This window comes from Protopterus annectens, chromosome 6.part0 (assembly GCF_019279795.1).
Source record: "Protopterus annectens isolate FY-2018-M chromosome 6.part0, PAN1.0, whole genome shotgun sequence".
In the NCBI taxonomy this organism is placed as follows: Eukaryota; Metazoa; Chordata; order Ceratodontiformes; family Protopteridae; genus Protopterus; species Protopterus annectens.
In genome coordinates, this window is record NC_056737.1 from 439,214,060 (window position 1) to 439,238,004 (window position 23,945).

Here is a 23,945-nt window from a genome sequence, read left to right on the forward strand (position 1 = left end):
CATAAACACACAACCTGCATTGACAGACCTGCGTACTCAGGTTGATAACACTGTTGCATTCAGCCATCAAGTAGTGACAGTGGACAGAAAAGCCTTGGACATGGTTCACCACATAGGTAAAGGGACTACATCCAGATGAAAGGTGGACATTATCACTGTATAGTCTTCAGTCAGTACAACAATAAATTATCATCAGGGATGATCTAGTATGTACCTATGCAGACATCTGCAACAACTGGAAAGGCTATGTTAACATCCACAAAGGTTATCTATGGCCTTCAACACCTGTTCCATGCAGACAACCTCGAATCAGTAGTGCCCACTTGGTATCAGACAGGTTGTCCACAGGTAGGCTGTGGCATGCCTAGAAGGCAATGTTGTGCTCAGCCCTTCAACAACTACCCCATATATGTGAGTATAACTCTTTCCGCATTACCACCATGACAGGCCTGAATCACATATGTGACAGCAAAAAAACCTGCTGGAGAGACAATTTGTCTCCCAGAGGTTGCCCTGTCTCAGGAATGCACTTCCCATACATGTCAAACAGAGTACCATGCAGACCCTCATCAAGTGCATCCATGATGAGTGGATGGGAGAACAGAAATCTGTCCTAGGGTTCCAACCTGTTCCCATCAATGCCAGGGGCAAAAGGTGCTGATCGATGATTCTGTTGGAGATAAAGTAATGCCTAGGCTTGTAAGGGACTCAGGGCCAGTACTCTAGTAAACTTCTGTGGACCTATGAACCTGTGATCCTACGAAGCTCTCAGGTGACATGTATCAAGAGTAGCATGCTGTGTCAAGGGATATGCATGCAAGATTACTCTGTCTGCCCCCATTGTCCCTCACACATCGCTCCATGCATATGCACCTAGGTAAACACGCAGATATACAGCCATACCTTGGTGATGAAAAAGTCTCTGTGTTGCCACAACGCCATCCTGAGCTTCTGTAATGGCATCAGGTCTCCACAACTTAAGACACACAGACACCTGGAACAGAAATAGAATAATGTCTGTGAGACAGCAGTCAGTCAGCAGTACTAACAGCAATAAAGCGTCATGGCACAAAGGTACATACACTTTGATGTGCATGCATGACAGTTGCCAGCAGACAGTACCTTACAAGGCATAACACTACTGGACTAAAAACTGCTATTAACTGTACTATATTCATCCTGTACATCAGACACATATTAGCATGTCCCTGCATCGATGATATGGATAACAGGGAAGTGGCACAGGTATCATCACATGCACAGGGTGTGGTGTGGGGTTGCCAAAGCCCTAGGCTGTGCCATACAGTTGACATTGTGTGTGTGTATGTCTGGAGGGGTGCTGGTCAGCTGGGCCATGGAGAGGAGCTGTGTGTGTCTGTTGGTGACCTGCATGAGACAAGCCATGTGCTAGCCCTACATGAGGGTATGTTGGACAGCTGTGGACTGTACATGGCAGAATGTACAGTTCACTGTCTCCAGCCATGAACATGGGAACTGGTTCCACCAGGAGTGGCACTGGCACCACCATGCCCAGGGCCATATGCAGTACTACTTGCTGATGGTGGGTCTGTGTCCCTCACAGGACTGTCCAGGACCACATGCCCATGGCCTGCCACATTGTGGGATGGACAGCATCCTCCCTTTGTTAGTGCTGGTGGTACTGCCACTACAGGAGTGTGAATGTGCACAGCCATGTGGGCTCTCAGCTGATGTTGTTACTGACCTATGTCCACATGTCCAACACCCTACCCCCACCGCATGTTCAAGCACAGACATTGCATGGTTAAGGACTGAGAATGTCTCACCCCATCATCTATCCACTACATCAATGAAATGACGTAAGGCATTACCAATGCCGTGGATGCAGTCATGCATGCCAGGCAGTGTGGCATCCATGACCCTGAGCATCCATCTGGTGTACCGTTCACAATGTGCTTGTGCCTCCATGATGGACCAAAACATGTGTCAGGTGACATGTGCTGTGACACCTCTGACAGGTGCTGGATGGGCAGCAGTCCTCCTTTAAGCATCCCTGTCAATCTGCCTGTGTGGGAACTTGCCAGCTCACTGGGTATGGATAGTGCCTACAGTCACAGACTACATAGTAGCCACACTCTCCTGTTCAATGCCACCACCCCTCTGACTGCCCAATATCTGCAGCTGCTGGGGACTGGGTATGTGTGGGCATACTGACTGTGTGTTGGGACATTGGGGATGGAAGTGGGATGTCAACCAATGGGACAGATTCAGCCCTCAACAACCCCACCTGTGTCTCACAATGGCCATCATCATCATCAGAGTCCAATGAGACACTGACATCTGGTTTTGAGGGGGACACAGTCCAACCCCATGGTCACCTGTGAGGGGAAGACAACATGACTATATTAATTCCTGCACTATAATGTCTGTTGATCCACACACACACACACACACACACACACACACACACACACACACACACACACACACACACACACACACATGCAGTTGAGGTGCCACAAAGGCATTATACAGACCACTCCTTCTGACTGATGCCATGCACGACACACAATCAGACCACAACAGACACACTCAAGACAGACCCTCAACAACATGCAGTGCAGGTATATCCAGTTAATGTTGCTAGTACTATACATCTGTGGGATATGTGACAAGTCAGAGTATGTGATGGACCTTCACCTAAAACACAGTGCACCCGTTTCCACAATAGTAATGCACCCCTGTATAGCAGGCTGGCTACAACTTTACAAAAATACATGCTAATATGTTACAGCTCCTGCAAATATGCTACTGTGATTACCTATGTAATGCACTGCAGTGAACCCCACCAATAGTGAACATGTATGTATTGCAATATAGCTAAGCTGAACAGTAGTGTCCATGACAAACTGGCAACCCTTAACATGCCTAGGGTATAGATGAGCCATAACAAGACAGTTCCATACTCACCAGCTACAGGATCATGGACCCCAGTTACACCAGAGGTACCTATGAATTTATGGGGAGAGGTATTGTCAGCAGACACACATATGGCATTGGTACAGGATAATATGTACACTTATCAACATGCACAGTACAAACTGTGACACTATCCAAATTGCTGACATTCACAATATGTGTGCACACGTATGCCTTACAAAACCCCACCCACAAATGCAGATGACTTGACATATGTGTACAGGTATGCAGAGGCTACCACTATGAATGCTACAGTATTAAGTGATGACTACTGGAGACTTACCTGGATGCTATTTGGCTGTGGAATCTGTGCCACCAACCTCCACGACATACGTTGTGATAGTTTCTTGTGAGCTGGTGGCTGCACCCAGGTTTTCCAAGAACTCCTCTGTGGCTGAGAGTGGTGGTTGTGTAGTAGGCCCTCCTCCAGTGCCAGCACAGTCCCTGGCCACAGCTGCAGCCCTTTGCCGTGCATGATGTATAATATATGTGGCATGGTGTTGGACCTGTTCATAGCTCCTGTCATGTTGGCCCACATCATTCACCATTGCTACAAGGTCTGCCCAGTGTGCAGTGCATTCTTGCTGGTTATGGTGAGTCCTTGACAACAATATCCGGTGATGGAGTCTCAGGGCTTTAATTACGGTGGCGGTCTGAGCTTCTGAGAAAGATGGATAGTGACGTCTATACATCCCACCTGAAAGACATAAAGAGGGGGACTCATCACAGGTCCGCATACATTGCTCACTATTATGTACACACCCTGCACATCTAAATTTGCCAGCACTATCCACTGCTAATTCCCACATCATACCCTGCCATCTATCAGCACAGTATGTATGTGGCTATTGGCAACACAGTGGCAAACGGCATGCATTGCCCTCCTGATCCTGATGTTTTATGCTCCTTGCTGCATGTGCTATGAACTGTTCAAATGCATTTACCTGTTGCACCTATTACAGCTTGTTCATAGCCTGTCTACGTGGTATGCTATGGTGTCAGCCTCCTACTGTTGTAGTAAGCACATGGACTGTAAGCCCACACCACAGGTCTCTCTGGCCTTCCTCCCTCAGATTCTGGACTATATGGTTGGACAATATCCTACAGTTTCCCCTGCCAGTGTGGTTGATATTGGCATCCTGGCACAGAGTAGCACCTACCTCATATACACGGATGGACAACCATCTACAAACACCACCAAGGAACACACTGTGTGAGAGATGCAATGACAGTAGGAACCTGCAGTCCATGCTGTCTCCCTGTCAAGTGCGCATAATTGTCCTCAAACAGGTTGTCAACACAATCAGTACACCTCACACACCACCCACACCAACACAACACACACACACACACACACACACACACACACACACACACACACACACACACACACACACACACACATATGCAGTGGTCCTCAAAATACACATCCACAAACAAAGGAGACCTCTGAGGCAAAGCCACATGTGAGCACTACAGCTGTACACAGCACATACCACACATGGCCACACACCTGTGTCCCACAGCCATACAGAAGTCAGCACATGTCAAACATGTTACACATTGGAGATTCCATTGTGAGACACACTGATGTGCCTGTCACCTGGTTGTATATGTGGATGGTCACAGTTCCTTGTATGTCAGGTGACAGACTCTGCCATATCACATACACACTGTTGTCTCTTATAAACAGGTACTTTCATGAGTCTGTCATAGGCATGTTAGCGGGCCTGACCTGTGATGTACGTCCCTGGACTATATACAGTGAGACATGAGTGAGCACACTGATTATGTGTCCCAGGCAGGTATGTCCATAGCCTTATGCAGCATTCTGCTGTCACCCAGACTGATGCCGCAATACAGTCAGGAAATGATTGACCTTAACATGTGGCCTTTTATCCTGTGATATTCCAGGGGTTTCCAGTACCTGTGAGTCTGGGATGATATGGTCAACAGACCACAATGCTCTACAAGAGATGGCCTCCATCTGTCTCAACTGGCCTTCCTGCATCTGGCAATGGTTTTCACCACCCCCCATAGTAACTCCATTAGTAAAAGTGGTAAAGTTATCACTACCAACATACAACTGTCAGCACAGCACACATTGAAGGCCATGCTGCTAAATGCTATGGGTGTACACATGCCTCTGCCATCATTGCAAGCATTCTTAATCCTGAGAAATGCAGACACCTGTGCAGTCACACAGACATGGTTTAAAGCTGCAAAGAGCACCCCAGCCTTACCTGGTCAGCCATCCTATCATACATTCAGAACTCAAAGTGTAGCCGGTAATGCCATGGGACATGGGGATTCACTTTATATGAGACACATACACACCTTCATGCTGTACAGGCAGTAAGATGCACAGGGGACACTGCAGGGGCAGTTCACCATTGCCGTCACACCTATTAAAATCATAACTAGCTACCAGCCACTACACGTGACCAGGAAGCCCAATCTGTCTATATGGACCTCATCAACTGTATTAGGATTTGGGTCTGTACCCTGATTCTGTATCAGTTGAACGACCCATAACGTACATTGGAAGACGTACCTATTCCAGTACACAAATGGCCAAAGGGCCATCAACAGTGGAATTACAAACACCTCTGTGCAGCTAGGGGCTACTCCCACATGAGGTGAAGGTGTTTTGCAGTTGATATTACACCACACGGTTTACCACTGCAGCATCCATACAGTATCATCCTCCATGGCAAAGCAACCATCATGCAGTCACATTTGCAGTCACTATCTCTCACAATACCCATCTACCTAGGGTCAGACATACACCTCCAACATGGAGTACATCCTCCTGGGGGATATACTGAGCTTCACAGCCCCCAAACTCTGTAAGGACTGGCACCAATATCCACACATACACACAAGTGCTATATGTGAATTTTTGTAGATGCATGGAGTCAGGTATACCCAACAGGGCTACATCATCCTCTGCAAGGATACATACACCTGTCTGGTGGACATCTGCAATACATACTGTCTATAATAGGGATAACATACCGCTGTCCGAGACGAAGTAGGAGCAGGTGCCCATTTTGGAACAATGTCTCCTTAACATAAACATGCGAATGGGATCAGACCTGGAAATCTGCACAACAAACACAGAGCCTACATTGTTGACATCCACTACAGACAATCATCTCCCCTACTGCACATATGTCTGCACCATTACAGGAAGTACCTGCATCTGCTAACTTGTGGTGGTCAAGGACACCAGCTATGCCAGTGCTGTAGGTATAGCATACTTGATGCCTGACAGAATCAGTGTAGGCTTCACCCCTGTCTTCCTCATCAGTACATCAGGATGTCCACATATGTAGGGCCAGGTCACCACTGCCATGTGAAAGTCATGGGATACATCTGCCATGGGAGCCTATCACATCACAGGATGCATCATGCATGACTCCAAACATAACCTTACAACACCATAAGGCACTGTATTCAAAGGAGGCCTGACTACTGCCTTTGTCCCAGCCATTTGAAGGACATCCACTGTCACCCCTTTAGACTAAGGTGGGGCATCCGACCCTCAGTCACATGATAGACCCAGCAGCCTAACTAGGCTGTTCTGCAAGGCCATATCACAGTTTATAGTGAACCCCATTAACAAGGACATTGTTAATCTGCATACACTCCTGAGGGGACAGTTAGGCTTTGTCAAGGAAGGGTTCATGTCTGTTACACTTGGTTGACCTCTATGATACAGTCACCAAAGCCATGGATGGGGGTGACTACCTTAACCTGGACAAAGTCTTTGGCAGCATAACCCACCTGGCCATAATAGATATATGCTCCCAAGTATGCATCACACCATATGTTACCATAGGGGTAGTACACTGGTGCACTGACATGACCCACCTATTCCATAGGGGAATCCACTTCAAGTGGTTGACCCATAACTAGTGGTGTAACTTGTTGTTCTATGTTTGGGCCTCTGTTATGTGTGATGTACACTTTTGAGGTGCAAGTCACAGCCATTGACCTATGGCCGACCATGTCTGCGGACAACGGCATGCTGTGTGCTGTCACTGCATTCCCTAGTGATGTGGACATCTGCCTAGGAGAGCCTCACACAGATACATGACTGTTGCTAGACACATGGCCTCAGGCCGCATACCAGGAAATGCAGTGTCAACCGCTTTGGGGAGAGTGACGTCCCCACATATTATCACAGTACTAGCAACATCCTAGGCACGCAATCAGTCATGCGGGATCTGTGCACACAGGTCGATGCCAGTATGACATGTCACCACCATGTTGTTTCCATTGTAAGGTAAACCTTCTGCATGGCCTACCTTTTGCATAAGGGTATGTCATCCACTGACATGGGGTCCTGACATCCCTGTATTCCCTCCATAAGTGTCATTATTGTGCACAGTGCCCCATTTGTCATTCACATCACACATCACGTGCAGCAGCTGGGGACATCACAGAGGTCCCCCACCAGGGAATACCAGGGCCTCAAACATCTACCATACACAGGTAGGCTATAAGCCTAACCCTCTATCCGGTTTCATACATACTCCTCACAGGTGACCTCTGTCTGGCATGCAAGGCAATCATGAGCTCCACATTGTTGGAACTGCTGCACAAGTGCAAATCAAGCCACACTCTATTACCACTCACACACACACACACACACACACACACACACACACACACACACACACACACACACACACACACACACACACACACACACACACATGCACACACGCACACACGCACACACACACACACACACACACACACACACACACACACACACACACACACACACACACACACACATCCTGAACCTGGTGTGTGACATCAACTGGGCTTGTTGGTGGCTCAGATGTGTGGCCCCTCACACTCACCCTGCTGTGGAATGGTCACCCTATCTACATCAGGCAGGGTAGCTATTTACACCTGTGCAGGCAGAACCTGGATAACTGGATGGTTACCTGCACATACACCCTTGGGATAACATCTGTGTCTGTGGTGGACTGGGGCATCAGGTGCTGTCTTGTCTACACATGGGCTAACATCTGGCCTAGACATATGAGGGCTCAGGGGTCAGAGCCTAGTACCCTCATATGGTACCAGGTATACCAGTTATGGCCTGAGTGCTGGGGCAGACTTTGTTGCTATGTGTTTACACCCATCACTGCCATTGACTGTGGTGTGTCCCTATGGGTAATGTTACAGTACCACGTCATATTGCCAACATCCAACAAATAGGTGAGTGGTACTACAAGTGCATATGGGCATTCCAGCAATATCTGTGCTACACAATAACTGCAAGCAGTGTATATGTAGTGTAGGGTGTCTGACATCTACAGTACCCGGATGTTTGCAGAATGTGTACAAGTGCCTGATAGATGTAGACCCCCTTGCCAGACAAATGTGGAATTCTGGAAACCAGTTAGACAATATGTGATGGTTGTCCCCAGAGAGTGGGGAATGTGTCTGTGACATGCCTGATCCCTCAGAACACAGTAATTGTACATTAATATCTGGTACTGTATCCATTCACTTACATTGTATGCTCAATACGTATGCATTGCTGCTGAGGCAGAGCCAGTGTCCCCCCCACTACTACAGTCTATAATCTGCTGTCCTGCTGCAGGATGTCACCAGGTATGCTAGCCATAGCTGCCAGGTAATGAGATACAGGTGTGGAGTACACAATGACCTAGCCAGAGTACATCAGGAATGGTCAGATACCTGGACAATCTTTGAAATAAGCCTGCATGACATTCACAGACTAAGAGGGGCTCACTGACAGTACATGCTGTGATATGCCAGCTATATCTACCAGTACTTACTGTCGCTATTGTACAACAGACAATTCAGTAGCATTCATACGTGAGCTGACCATTGCTGGGGTGACTCAGAGGCCAGAACTGTGATCTATGTCACTGCAGATAAAGCCAAAAGGGAAGACCATAGGTACTGGACAGCAGACTAACAGCAGACTACCAGCAATATGTAATTTCCAAGATATGTTGTTGACACCCACTGTAGAAATTCCTATTTCCCATGACTGCATCACCCATCTGCATTCCATTACATGCTTAATTCTATGACATACCTGGTATAGTGCTATACTCCTTTGTGAGCAAAAGTCCTGTGGTAGTTTTCCTAGGAAATCACAATCTGTCTTCATGAAAAAAGTCACAGACCCATTTACCATATGCAGCAGCTTGCCTTTTGTAGGTAATGCTCATGAACAGGTGATTGCCTGTGCACCAGTCTGTGACTCGCACTTGCTAATAGCATCCAGAACAGCTGGGTTGTCTTTTCATTAGCCAATGGCATGGCAACACAGTGCTATAATTAAGGCCTTCATCTAGGCCTTGGCCCTTTTCCTGGCCTATGTGGAGGATATTATCGAGATATGGGAGCTACAGCATCACAGAGGGTAGGTAGAAATACTATCCACTGTTTGGATTGATGTGTTATGTCCACAGTTTTGCATGCTATGTCTGGCCATTGTTAACAAACTTTCTGATTATGTAGCAGTGTACTATTTAACAATGTGTGTTGGGGTCAGTAAGGAGACAGGCAGATGTCAGTGTCATACATCCTTTTTATCTGAATGTGCATACTGCTGCAGTTGATGTTGGTCTATCAGCTGAGTATGTTTGTAAGGGGAGACTGTGACACATGTGCCTTTCACCTGAGCATCCCCCCAAACCTTTATGTATGGGTGTTGTGTGGATGCCCTGTTTTAGGTGTTTGGGAGGTATGTTAGGTCTGTAGCAGGTAGCTGAACATACTGCTGCATGTGTAGCAGGTTGCAGCTGCTGCATTCTGAGCAGGAGACATACTAGGGATTGTGAAGACATTGGGGGAAAGCAAGCTGTTAATGTCAGTGAGGGAGCAGTGTCAGCTCTTATGTCACAGCATGGCCAGGGTGAGGGTACCAATAACAGTCCCAGTGAGGCATGTGCCTCTGGTACATATGTTATGTACTATTGCCATCCAGAGAGTGGTAGGCAACATTTAGGACACATATTCCTAGTTATGACATGTGTCCCACCCTCCAGGCCTTTAATGTGCTACTGTGGGTTGCAGTGACTGCAGTAGCAGCAATCAGTTTTGCTGGATGTTGCAAGGCTCACTTATTCCTATGTTATATTGACATGCATGTAGTTGTGCAACAGACTGGACTGTAGGTCAGGACTGTGGGTGTCCAGATGTGACACATGCAACAGGTAGAGCTACTGAGCCTTTATTATGGCAGGTGTAGTTACAAGACATATGTGCATGCATACAGTGTGTTACACAGGATTGGCATGGACATGTGGGTTCGGATGGGTATGACGTGTGACACTGACCTGTCTGTCATGATTTTGTAACCTCAATCTGCACTGACTTGTCAGTACTTCAGCACACAGAATATGTTTCATGACACCCCTGCCATAAGTAGGGGGCACAACTGTGGACATTCTGTAACAGTCTGTGCAGTTGTCAGCTCTACCTGATATTGTAGGCCTCCCGTACATCCATCAGCATTTATTTAGCTGTGTACTGCTTCTGTGTCTGCATCACAGGCTCATGTACACTGTCATTTATCCCGTTATAGGTAGGAGTAGTGTGTCACTGATAATAAGGGTATGTTTATAAAAACACCAGTTGTTTTCCAGAGTGAGTTGGCCTAGTGAGCAAATGCACTAAGAGGTGTAAATTTTCACTGATGTGACATTACTGTAATGCATGTTATATTTATAGAAACACCAGTTATTGTCCAGAGCTGAGTTGGCCTAGTGGGCTAATGCACTATGCTGTAGTTGGCAAGGTCCTGGGTTCAATATTTGACAGGGGCATACATTTTTGCTGATGTGACATCACTGTAATGCATGTTATATTTATAGAAACACCAGTTATTCTCTACAACTGAGTTGGCCTAGGGGGCTAATACATTATGATGTGCTTCAGAGCATCCTGGGTTTGAGACTTGGAAGGGATGATTATTTTATTGATGTGGATAATAGTGTCAGAATCAGAGGAGGTGATTAAAGCAGTTTTAAGTAGGTTTGCATGGGTTTGTGCGATGTGACGTGATGCTAAGTGGCACTTACTCAGGCTTAAACCTGCCCTATTTCCAGATAAAGAAAAGAAAAAGTGGTGATAGGACAGTGGTGAAATGGGGGCCAGCAGGGGAAAAAACAATATGAAAGGCAGGTAGGGATGTGCAGGACAAGTATAGGAAAGGACCATATCTGTCCATTTCTTGGGCAGCAACAGCTGTGCATGATGTGGACAATTTGGAATTTGGTGTCTCACATCCCACAGGAAGGGGTATGGGTGACATAACTTTGTTGATTAGGTGATGGGGTGATTGATTGATGGCAGTGTATGTGGGGTGAAACGGAGAGGTATGTATGGGGTGATAGTTTTTTTTTTTTTTTGAGACAGATGCCCAGTTTTTTTAAGGTGAGAGTGGGATGTTGGGGAAGGGTTGTAGGTACATTTGGGGAGGTAAGTTGGGTAACAGAGGTTGCTTTTTTAGACAGACAAGACAGCAGACAGGGGAGGTGTATGACACATGAGGGGTAACCATTTTGGATGGGGTGGGTGGTTAGGATTCAGAGGACCAAGTACCTCCAGATGGCAACAGTGGGACTAAGCTCCCCACCCATGGGTAGTCACCACTGCCCCTTCACGCCCCTGAAGGTGGCTGTACTCTGAGCTGGGCATCGGGGCTGGGCTGCCCCTTGAGGTGCACCAGTCTGCCCTTGATCTGGTGCAGTCTATCACCTAAGTCACACTGGATGACCCTGCGCACTATACCTGAAAGCTGAATCTGGGTGACGACCTTCTCTCCGTGCCTGGGGGGGAACTGGCCCCATCCCCTGAGGCGGTTCCACCTGTGAGTGGTGCAAGACCATCAGAGGGAGCAGTTCCAGGTTGGGTCCCCAGGGCTGCGGCCAGATGAGGTGGGATAGGTGGCTCCATTTGTGCTATAGTGTTGAGGATTTTCAAAGTGTATAGGTTAGTCATGAACAGAACATTTAAACATTAGTTGTAACAGCATGCATGGGTGTTCCAATTAACCCAGAATAGTAGAACTGCATAGCATACAGAACACAGGCATAATTGGAATAACAGTCAGTATTGTAACAGTATTGTGTGGTTTGTACAGACCATATCAGGTTGCTGGGTTGCCTACCTGAACCTTATACATTTGCAGATGGTATGTTGGCAGTCTACAGCTTTTACCATGTCATACTTGCCTGCTTCAGTGTACCTATATTCAGGAATGCATATAGCTGGAATGCAAAGGTTAACACAAGACAGTCCTGAGGGAAACACACTATAATACCTTATACATTACTATTCAAGGTTCAGATCTTAGTGCAGACCATCAAATTGCATTCTGTCTTGTAGTACAGCTAAACATCTGCACTTTAGCATGATGGTTCTTTATCAGCCAAACTTCAGTCACTCCATGGTGTTATACCCCTGCTTGCTTTGCAGCACATATAAAATTGGATTTCTTCATCAGCAGCCCAGAATACACACAACAACTGGCAGAACAAAGCTTTATTGAGGGAGACGTGACACAGTGATTGCTGTACATTTGACAGTCTTTATTGTTATTTATTTAATCTTTATTTATTTAATTTATGTATTTCTTCCTTCATTTCATTGCTTATTTCATCTTTATTGTTCCGGTGTAATTACCAGATCCTTAGTACTGATACAGTATACACATGTCATTCCTTCACATTATTAATGCAGTTTTAGCTTTCTTTCCTTAACATTAGCATGCTTCATGCGTTCATATATATTCATGCATTCATATATACTGAACTGTACCTGTCATTACTCAACTATATCACTCCAGGTCTACGCACACGTTCATTGCAGTACACTCAGAACAGAATATACCTACTGGCAGTTACTACTGTACTTTTTCTTATTTATATTACTATATATTGCAAGATATATCTGTACTCACCATGCTCTCAGGTGTCCTCACCAGGCACCCTGCATGGACCTCCAAGTTGTGAGCCCTCTCCTCTGCAGCTGTGGGGAGGGAAACACACCATTATGCGTACCTGTCTATCAGACATTCATACTTGAATTTGGTAAATCACTAATTCCTATGCTTGCAAACTTCTGGGGCATTGTGGTCTCAAGCATCCTGCATCTACTGGGCCAAGAGACCCTCGTTTCTATGCTTCAGGTTGTTATAGTGATGATGCACCTGCTCACCAGTGTGGGCGATTCCAGTTGCAGTAGTGAGGTCACATGCCAGCCAGTCCCAGGTCTCTGATTTGTATTCGGACCCCTGGTACTGGCCCTGCAGCAGAAAGTCATCATGGTTTAACAAGGAGCCCAACCATGATCCTGGACTCCAAAATGCACCAGCACTACACCCTGAAGCATGCACTCTCTCCATCTCCAGCCATAGCTCCTGTAGTGATCAAACTCCAACAGTTTCTGGCTATATTCCACCTGTTCAGTTTAAATAAGTTTGTTTTCCTGCCCTTTGCCACCATTGGCCATTTTTAACAATGCTCAGCTCTGCTTAGCACCATGCCAACTCGCTTAGTTGAGGTGAGGACTGCTTAAACTGGGACTGCTTAGCAGTGCCAAAGCCAGCTAAGCGGAGCTGTGCATTGCTAAGTACTGCTAACACAGGTCCTATTTAAGCATTGCTTGGCTTGGCTTAGCAGTGCATAACAGATCTTAGCTAAGGGCAAACTAGATATTTAAAATATTATATTGCCATTAATTGCTCATTACTGATACTTTATTATTATGTGTATGTATGTTACTTTAAATGACCTAATTTTGCTGCATTTTAATTATGTTATCTTGAAGTATGACTGTAAAATATTGGACATGTGTGTAATTAGAGCTTTTCTCCTCATATCTCCACTGAAAATGGCCTTCTGGACCAGCTGGACTAACCCAGTTAGCAAATATCAATACATACATCAATAAAAAGAATATATAAATTAATGCTATCAAATATAAAAGCTGAATGGCCTGTCTGTGTATTCATACTGTACTAACCACACACAGGCTGTGACTCTAACCATTCAGCTACCGTGGCTATGATGATTGCAGCTATACATTTCTATATAGCTTTCAGTTACGTTTAAGTATTGCTGAGCAATGCGCTGCTCTCCGCAAACCCACTCAGCTACGCTTAAACTTGACCTTTTCCAATAAAATTGAAAACATACGTTTTTTAGTTTTAGATGTCAGGAACATGTTCATTGCTAAGCATCGTGCCGTGCCACATAAACACCAGAAAAAAAAACATAAAAAAAAGGGACAATGACATTTTCACATTTAATTTCAGTGCCATCTGGCACTCTGACAGTACAGGGGGGGTGTGTGTTAAGGACACTGTAACACATCCCCTTAATTTGAATTGTAGAATTGGCTGAGTAAATAAATTTATTAATATTTTAGTGCCATTTGTGACTTTGACAGTGCAGGGGGTGTGTTACAGACCCCCTACATATACATTGCAGAAATGGCTGAGTAAATACATTTAACAGTGCAGGGGGTGTGTCACACATCTCTGTGCACTGTAATACACCCCCTACACTGATTCAGTAACCATGTACACGGCTCTTCCTCAGTAGTGCCCCTTCATTAATATGCAAGGTGCGCTGCCGAGGGGAAGCTGCAGACACAGGCACGGTACACTCTGTGTAGAGCTTGCACCTTTCCTACATGGAGTATAGTAAATATGGGGGCAGGATTGTAATAACTGGAATTATTGCTTGACTATAAATCTAAGTGATTTCTGACCCTAAGTAGTTTATCAGAAAAAGAAGTCACAAGGGAAGGTTTGGTAGTTAGTGCAGAGGATTAAGGCTTTAAACTGTTTGTGAGCTGCTTCTTGTAGTCAAGGGTACATGAAGAACTTGTTTAGCTCATTGATTTTTTGAATGGTACAACTGAATTCTTAGAGTTTAAGATGATTTTTTCTAAAACAGAGTTTGATTTTTTTTGGATGTGAAACTTAAGTATCATGGTTCTTTGCTTAACACATCTATTTGCAAGAAACCAAAACATGCTAATAGACATTCGCATAGTCTAGTATGCATGCTAAACATACATTTCAAAGGATTGTAAAGAGTCAATATTTGCGTGTTAGGTTGAATACTGATAGGATTAAATGTATGGAGCAGATAGATGAAATGACTATGGAATTTATGCAAAGAAGCTACAATTTTAGTACATTGAATAATATTAGAAATGAAATTATGACTGAAAGGGAGGGCAGGGTAAAACAATATTCTTTGGATAACTTAATGCCCAAAAGTGATGCTAACAATTTACAACACAATAATTTATTTTGCTACTTAACAACATATATTAGATGCACTGATGCACTTAAGAATATCATCACTAATAATTGGGGAATTTTGAGGGCATTACTTGAACCGAAAAATTATATAGGTGAGAGACTTGCTTTCCCATATAGGAATTGTTCAGATTTGAAGAATGGATTGTGCTATAAGGATTTAAAATATAATCATTGATGTATCTTATCCATTAGAACTAGGACTTTTCCTTGTCGTATTTGTTCATGCTGTAATTTTATATGCAGTGCAGATCATTTTATTCACCCTATCACTCATAAGGAGTTTATTTCTAAATGTTTTGCTACTTGTAACACTGCCACTATAGTTTACCTGGCTAGCTGCAGAAGCTGTTAAGGCTTCTGCATAGGGAAATCTGAGAATTATTGAGCATAGATCTGAGATTTGTAGGGGTGTTACAACCAACGCTTTGGCAAAACATGCTATTGAGAATGGTGATTCTCATGATTTTATATTTAGAGTGGTTTAAACATTTTTAAGAGCCCTAGGGCTGGTGATTTAAACAATAAGTTGAGTTAAGGGAATATGGATTATACGTATGCAGGCAGATCATCCTCCTGGAATTAATAGAATGGTTAGTATTAAACCAGTACTTAAATATAAAAAAATCTGTTTGAAATAATGTTTTTATATGTACATATTTATATAAGTGTGGTATGTTTTAAATGCAATATCATCATTATTTATAAGATTTTTATGAGCTGAATTTTAATGCTTTTTTTATGTTTTATATTAATTAATTTAGGCTGGGCTGTGCTTAGGTGATCTGGGTTCCTATTTAAGGGATCTTTTTAGTTTTTCACATTACACTGAAGAAAGATACTTGATCTGAAAACTTTGTTTGTTTCTTAATAAAACCTTTTGGTGTTGTGAAATTTTTTTTCCCATTTGGATTGCTCTGCTTTATACGGACTTTGCTTTAACATAAGCTTATATCCTTTGACTTTTTGTTGATTCTTTCTACCCCCGTTGCTGACTGTGTGACTTTGAGTAAGTTACATAACCAGATAGTTCTCCTGGGCTGCCCCTTTACCTGGTTTAAAAGGTAGAAAAGCAAAAATATATACATATGAGATTGAATACTCATTTGTAGGTTTGGAATAATAAAAGCAGAGCCAGATCATAGTCAAATGCGGCCCTAAGCAGAGTAATGCAACAGACTGTCTCTCCAGGCAGCAATACCAATATCTCAGTACTTGCCTGCCTTTCCCAGTTACCATAAAACATTGTTGAAACCTGTTATTTTACAACAAAACATTGATTGAAATTTGATGCATAAAACAAAACACTCTCAATGAAAACAGACATGAGCAACAGTAAACTTCTCTTCCTTTGAAACTCACATATATTGAAATACATATGACAATCCATTAAACAACAGCAGACATACAGGGATTTATAGTCAAATAGCATATAGCAAAGCATTAATGAGGGTTATCTGAAGAGTGCAGGAATTCAAATGACAAATGTGTAATGAATTTGCTGACAACTTGGGACAGTCTACTGGAACAGAGTTTCTTTTCAGGAACAGCCTGGAAGTACTGTCTGGTCAAATGACTTCATCAGATTCACTAGAGAAATAAAGGCTGAGGGAATCAAAAACTGCACTACGGAAAGCAGCTCAGTAACAGTTCATAGCCTTAACTCATCTGCACTAAGTACCAAACTATTGCAGCACAACACAATGCATTTCACACCCTTGTGCCTGTAAAAAACAAGTTAAATAAAAAAATGTATTCAGAGTTAATATTTTAACATTAATTTCCTAGAGTTCATGCTATACAGTTTGTTCATGTACATTTGTAAGCTCACTGTCAACAGTCAACAAAACAAGGAAACCAAAGATCATACCCAAAGCACGTGGCTCATATGATGAAACCCCTGTTTACTATAATTGATTCCTTCCTTTACATCATAACTACTCTGAGATGCAGGATACACATAGAAACACAGATGTGACCATCAATGACAGCCCCTTATATGACCTGTGTACATTCAGATTTTTGATTATGATAAACCTAACAAATGCATAAATAAGGACCAAGAAGTATATTTCAGCTCACTATGGAGAGAAACACACAGTGAATCCCACTGCACACACACCATGCCCTTCCAACCTCTTTTCTTAAGAATTAGAGACAAAGACCCAACAATCAGGAATGGATTTCAAATCATTCTCTTATATACTTTGAACATCACAGTAACAAGTATTTTTGAAGGACTCACAGTCTGAAAATCACATGCCTGATATTATTTAGCAACTGTAATCTGTAATAAATTGCCAGAAAGGTGTTGCATGAAGATGCATTTTCCAAACAATGAGAACTATGAAACTACCAAAAAAAGAAGCTAATGGAGGTTTGGTGTGTAGAATTATGGCTTGACGCTCTTAATGAGCTGCCTCAGAGGTGCAGGGTTTGATTCTTTTTACCTCATCTGTGTGACTTTGAACAAGTTATTTAACCAGCAACACCCTATCTAACTGGGGCGTTTTAGAAAGACAGACTCCCCCCCCCCCCACACACACACACACTTCCTGCTCCGGACTGGCAATGTAGTAGTGGATTTCATTAATCTCTTGACCAGAAGACATTCAAAAGGTGTGCCAAACACTCAACAGCATTTGCATTGTCCATTGACATATGAATGCATGCCGATTTGTGACATGCTCAGCTGAAAATGTTAAGCATTTGTTTTGGTATTGCCAGTGTCAAGCATTTTTTAATATTTCCAGGGGACTGGAGCACTCAGCAGGTCACATACTTTCATGGGAAGGACATATGTCCCATGTGCCCCCTCTAGCGCCATTCACAGTTATCACAACTGTATGATTATGCATTATTTGTATTAATTTTTATAGCCCTGTGCTGAAGACTTTGCAACAAATAAAATATGATATGACTACCCACAAGTCCCTTTCCAGTTTTTGTGGACATTACTGCTTACTAAACGTTTCCTGAGGAGTGCAGTCTAGTAGGTGAAGGAACCCCAGACTGTCCAGACTGAACTACTTTTGAAGGCAGAGTTACGGGAGACAACTTTGCACTGAACTGTGATATGTTATTTTCACTTACTTTGTTACCAGTGTACATGTCAGTGGCAGATTTAAGCCTGGTGCAGGGGTGCACCCCTCCTTTAGTAATCAGGTTAAAAAAAAAGAAAAAAAAAGCTTTTCCTGTTTTGGTTGAAATTGGAAAGTGTACAGCAAAAGCGGTACACAGAGTATACCTCATTTGCTCATATTTTCCCCATTTCAACCCATAATGGCATTGTTTTATTTTATGTAATTATTTTTGTGTATCGTCACGAGTTGCAATGGGAAATGCAATGTGAGGAGTCAGTCAGTCAGTCAGGTCACCTGATCACTCTAAGTTCCTGAATGGCTCTTCCAGCTACATTTCTCATTATGTCTGAAAAAGCACTGGAGAAGGAGACCGAGAAGAGTGCATTGAAATGTGATGTGGAGATGAGGGGAAAAAAAGAGCATCAGATGTGTAAACGGCAATGACAGCAGGTTAGCCATGGCTTTTTTTACACTGCTATCATTTCTTTTTGAAATATGTATTACTGTGCCTTGAAATCAGTCTTTCCAACACTTTTTAGCTTGGCGTATTCTCAAATGTGGTAGTGCTAGTATTTTGCAGTTATTAAAATGTTTGGTCACGCTTATTGCCAGTATATTTCTTTACTTTTTCCACAGCTGTTTTTTCCATGTAAATTCCCTTCCCTTATTATATGAGCCATCTAACCAATCATCCTGACTTCCAGACTAATAAAAGACCCTGTATGGAGGCTTAGGAGCTAGTTTACTGCTACCTGTTCCTGGACAAAGTTATGTTTATGACAGAGCGTTGTATATTCATATCCAGTGTGCATTTTTAAATTTTGCTTAGAAAAAAGTTGCTCCAGGAATGTCTGTGTCTTGTAACAGGTGTAAGTATATATTTTTTAATCTTGGCAGGACTGAGACTGGGTCTAGGGCTCTTTGTTGATGAAATGACTGGGCTTCCTGTGCTGTTTAATTTTAGAATATTGGCTTTGCAGGACTGATGGGTAGTTGGGTAAATCAAGCTGGAATGCAAGTTGTAAGAACTAATTCTGTCCAACAGAATTCTATTAATGTAACCATTATTATTTATTTTTATCGTGGTAGGCTCAAAGACAGATGCTTTAGGTAGGCAATTGGTTTAGGGGGAGTTTGTTGTGAAATCTGTCTCTACTATTTGCTGTTATAATTTTGCCTTTACAATACTAGTGTGTATTTGGATGAAGTAAAATAGAATACAAGCTGAGATTACTGTTTATGTGGAAAAATACATCAATATAACAATTATTTATTTATTTTTTAATCAGGCAAGGTCATTTCAGATACTGTGGGTTGTAATTTGTATGGGGTCTGTCTGTACTGCTTCTTGTTCTTGTAATTCTTACTTTGCAGGTCTAGTGTGCATTGGCGTGAAGCAAGCTGGAATATATGTTTATTGCTACTATTTGTAATAAGCAAAAATACATTAATGCAATAATTTTTTTTAAATACTGGAAAGATTTAACCATATACTGTGAGAAGGAAGTGGGGACAGTGGCTATTTTTGGATGACATGACTGGCCCAACTCTTCATTGTTCATAGGTTCATAGGTTTATAGGTGTGTACTAGACTAATGGCCCTGGAGCCTTTACAAGCCTAGCCCATAGGATTAACCTGGCATCATGCCACCCGACCTTAGTTTCCAGTGTCTCTGTCGAGTAGAGCCACTGGAGTGATCCCCAGGGTGAATTTTCTATTTCCCATCTACTCATCAAGATTTCTCTTGAAGAGGACCAGTGAGGTGTTCTGTTTGACATGTATGGGAAGGGTTCAGGCACCTGGGCAGCGAGACATTTCCCTGTGGTACATTTGACTGGGGACACATGGCTGAAGTGACATTTAACTGCAGCGAAATATAGCTGTTTCCAAATTCTCTGTGGGCAAGGAGAAGCACACATTGCCATGCCTACAGCTTTAATAACCAAATGCATAGGGCCAGAAGAAGTAATGAGTGTTGTGCTCAGTGTGCAGTACATACATATGTAACTACAACATGTAGAAGTGTGCTAGAGCATGGAGGAAATCCTGCGGGTTACTGTAGTCACATTTATGCGCCAGTGTGTGTTTTAGATAATGTTTCCTAGACACTGTGAAGGGGGTAGTGGTACACACACACTGATTATAAAGGCAGTGCCCATTATGCACTGTATTTTTACTGCCACTGACATGCCTTCTGGCCAGCATGCTGTTGATGCCTGCCACACTGCCTGCTGTCTCATGTTCCCTTGGGGACCGTGGATATTGTTTTCCCCCGTGCATTTGGATGTTGAAGTTATGGGCATGGCAACACTTTCTTCTCTTTGCCTACAGGGAATTTTCAAACAGCCATATTTCTCTGCAGCTGAATGTCACTTCAGCCATGTGTCCCCAGTCAAATGTACCACAGGGAAATGACTCACTGCCTAGGTGCCTGAACCCATATGGGAAGTCTGTTCCATAGCATGGGCAGTCTCTGGGTAATAAACCTGTCCCTCTAGCATGTTCTGTTGATTGTGGTAATGAGGCTGAGGTCTCTGGGGCATGTGGTTTGGAGAGATTGGGATTTCTTTAGATGTAGCATTTCTAACAGAGCTGGGTCAGACATGGCTTTGTAAGTCAAGCAGAAATCACCTCTAAGTAGGCAGTGTGAGACAGAGAATAGTTGGAGTTTTTTGAGTCTGTCCATATAGGACAAGTGCTTAAGGCCTAGGATCCTCTTTGTGAGGTACTTTTGTGGCCTCTCCAGTTATTGCAGGTGTCTAGTGAGGTACATGACAAATGGGGCATTGTACTCGATGTCTGGCCTAATGATGGAAGAGGAGAGGGAGACAATGACCTCTTTCTTCCTAGATGCAAAACCCTTAGTAATGTGATGTGCCACATAGAAGGACTTTCTGATCACAGTGGCAGTGTGGTGGTCAAAAGAGAGGTTGTTGTCAACCTGTGTTCCCACATCTCTTATAACGCCTTCTGTGTTCAGTGGACTATCATCGATGTGGTAGTTCATGGGAACTGGGTTTTTCCCAAAGAAGATGACGACACATTTTATGGCATTGAGCTTAAGGCCATGGTTCTGACACCAGTCTTTGGTCTCAGTGAGGCCTTTCTGTAGGATGTCAACATCACTTGGGGAGTTAATAATGGCTCCCAACTTGCAATTGTCTGCGGACTTTGTCAGCCAGAGTTTCTTTGTGTTGGACTGGACTTCTGAGAAGTAGATACCAAATAGAAGAGGACCCAGGACCGATCCCTGTGGGACTCTACTTGTGACTGGTCGGCGGTCTGACTTGGAGTCAGCTACTTTCACACTATGGGTTCTATCTGTGAGCCAGTTTGCAACCCACCTAGTGATATAGGGGTTGATGCCTAGCTTAGTGAGTTTTTCTATTATTCCTAAGTGGGGAATGGTATCAAAGGCATTAGCCAGATTGAGGTAGGCTGTATGAATCACCTTGCCTTCATCCACAGCTCTGGCAACTGACTCAAAGAAGTCGACCAAGTTGAGTAGGCATGATCTACCCTTCATGAAACCAAACTGTGTGGGATCCAGAGTTTGGAGGTTCCCTATATCTTTGTTTATTAGGTCCATGATGATGCATTCCATAGCTTTGCATATCAGACTTGTCAGGCTAATGGGGTGATAGTTCCCAGGGTCTGTAGTCAGTCCTCCTTTATGGAGAGGGATGACTGTAGCAATGTGCCATTTGGCAGGGACAAAGCCTGAGGTGAGGCTGTGATTGAACAGGGCACACAGGTAAGGTGCCAGTTCACTCTGTAGTTCATGTAGAACACAGCCAGGGATATTGTCAGGTCCCATAGAAGCTGTATTCATGGCCTTGGACAGTGCTGTTTTAACCTGTGCAGCAGTAATACTGGGTGCCTGGCAATCTACTGGTATTGTGATTGGACCTTTGGGAGGGAGAGGGGAGTAAAGTTGGTGCTGAATCTGTCGGCCAATATATTGGCAATATCTGTTGGCTCGGTCTAGGAGGTACCATTGTGCTGTAGCTCAGAGCAAATCTGAGTATTGCTGTGGAGGTTCTTTACATAACTATAGAAGGCCTTATGGCTGTCTTTACTATCTGCTGCAATTCTATTTTCATAGCTAGCTTTAGAGGATTTGATGAGGGATCTCAACTTTTTGTTGGGGCTAATAAGGGAGTTTTTTCAGTCTTGGGACTTCACCTTATTCTGCATCAGTTTCCTCCTTCTGTTGTAGAGTTTGTTTATGGCAGGAGATCATCAGATTGGCTTCCTTTTTTGGAAGAGAGCATCTTGGTTCAAATGGGTATGTCGAGATCCATGCATTTGTGTACTTGTTCGTACAGTGCATTGGTCATACAACTATTCTCCATTTGCATGGGTGCCGTGAAGTTAGCCACCTCTGTTCTTAGGGGCCCAAAGTTAGCTTTGGAGAAGTTTTTCATGGTGGTTACCTTTGCGGGGTGGGAGGGATGTGGATTTCCAAGGTGATTAGTTTGTGGTTGGATCTAACTGGGGGGGAGTTGACTGTTGGTGTAGAGCAACAGTCGCCCATGTTAGCAATGACCAAGTCAAGGATGTTGCTACCTCTAGTGGGGGTAAGAAAGAGCTGCTCCAGGGCATTGGAATTAATGAATTCCAAGAAACATTGAGCAAGTGTACTGGTACATGAGTAGTTTTCCCAGTTAATGGAGGGGTAGTTGACGTCACCCAGTTTGAGTGTGTTAGGTTGAACCCTAATATTCTCCAGGGTGCTTAGGAACATGGAGTGAGTATCTTGGGACATGGTTGGGGACCTATAACAGGCTACGACCTGAATCGCTGTCTTACCCGATGTTAGCTGCACCTGAAGTATCTCTGATGCATTATGTTGGGCTACCAGTCTGGAGGTGTGTATCCTTTATGAATATGGAAACACCACTACCTCTGGAGCTTCGGTCCAAATTCTGGGGCCAAAAGGTGTGGAATGAGTTATAGCCTGATAGTGCAGGGGTGCTTTCTGCTGCCTTGAACCAGGTCTCTGTTACAGCACAAATGTCGATGTTATCCATTTTAAGGAGTGCTTCGAGTGAGTGCATATTGAGATTTGGACTTCTAACATTGAGCAGCATGACCCTCAGATTGCCTTTGTTTGTAGCGGTTATGGTGGTAACTTGGTCTTTGGAACATCACCTAAAAATGGCATTATAGGGGTGGCAAGAGCCTTGGCCAGTATCTGGAAGCCCAGGAGTGACAATGCAGGCCATCTCTGGAAAAGCATTGAGGTCTTGTCAATCATGTCATCCCAGGCAGACAGATATTGGATCCCCTTAGAATGACACCAGAAACTTAGCCAATTGTTGAAATCAATCATTTTATGCTTGTATTGTGGTATCATTCTGGGTGATGTTAGGATGCTGCTTAGGGCTAGGGTTGTACCTGCCTGGGCTACATAATCCGAGAGCTCCTCCATGTCTCTTTTCATGTAGTCAAGGGAGGCACATCTCAGGTCCTTCACACCCACATGTACAATGACAGAGTCATATTTGTACCTGTTGTTGAGGGACCTGAGTGCATGCGTTATATGGCAGATCCTGGC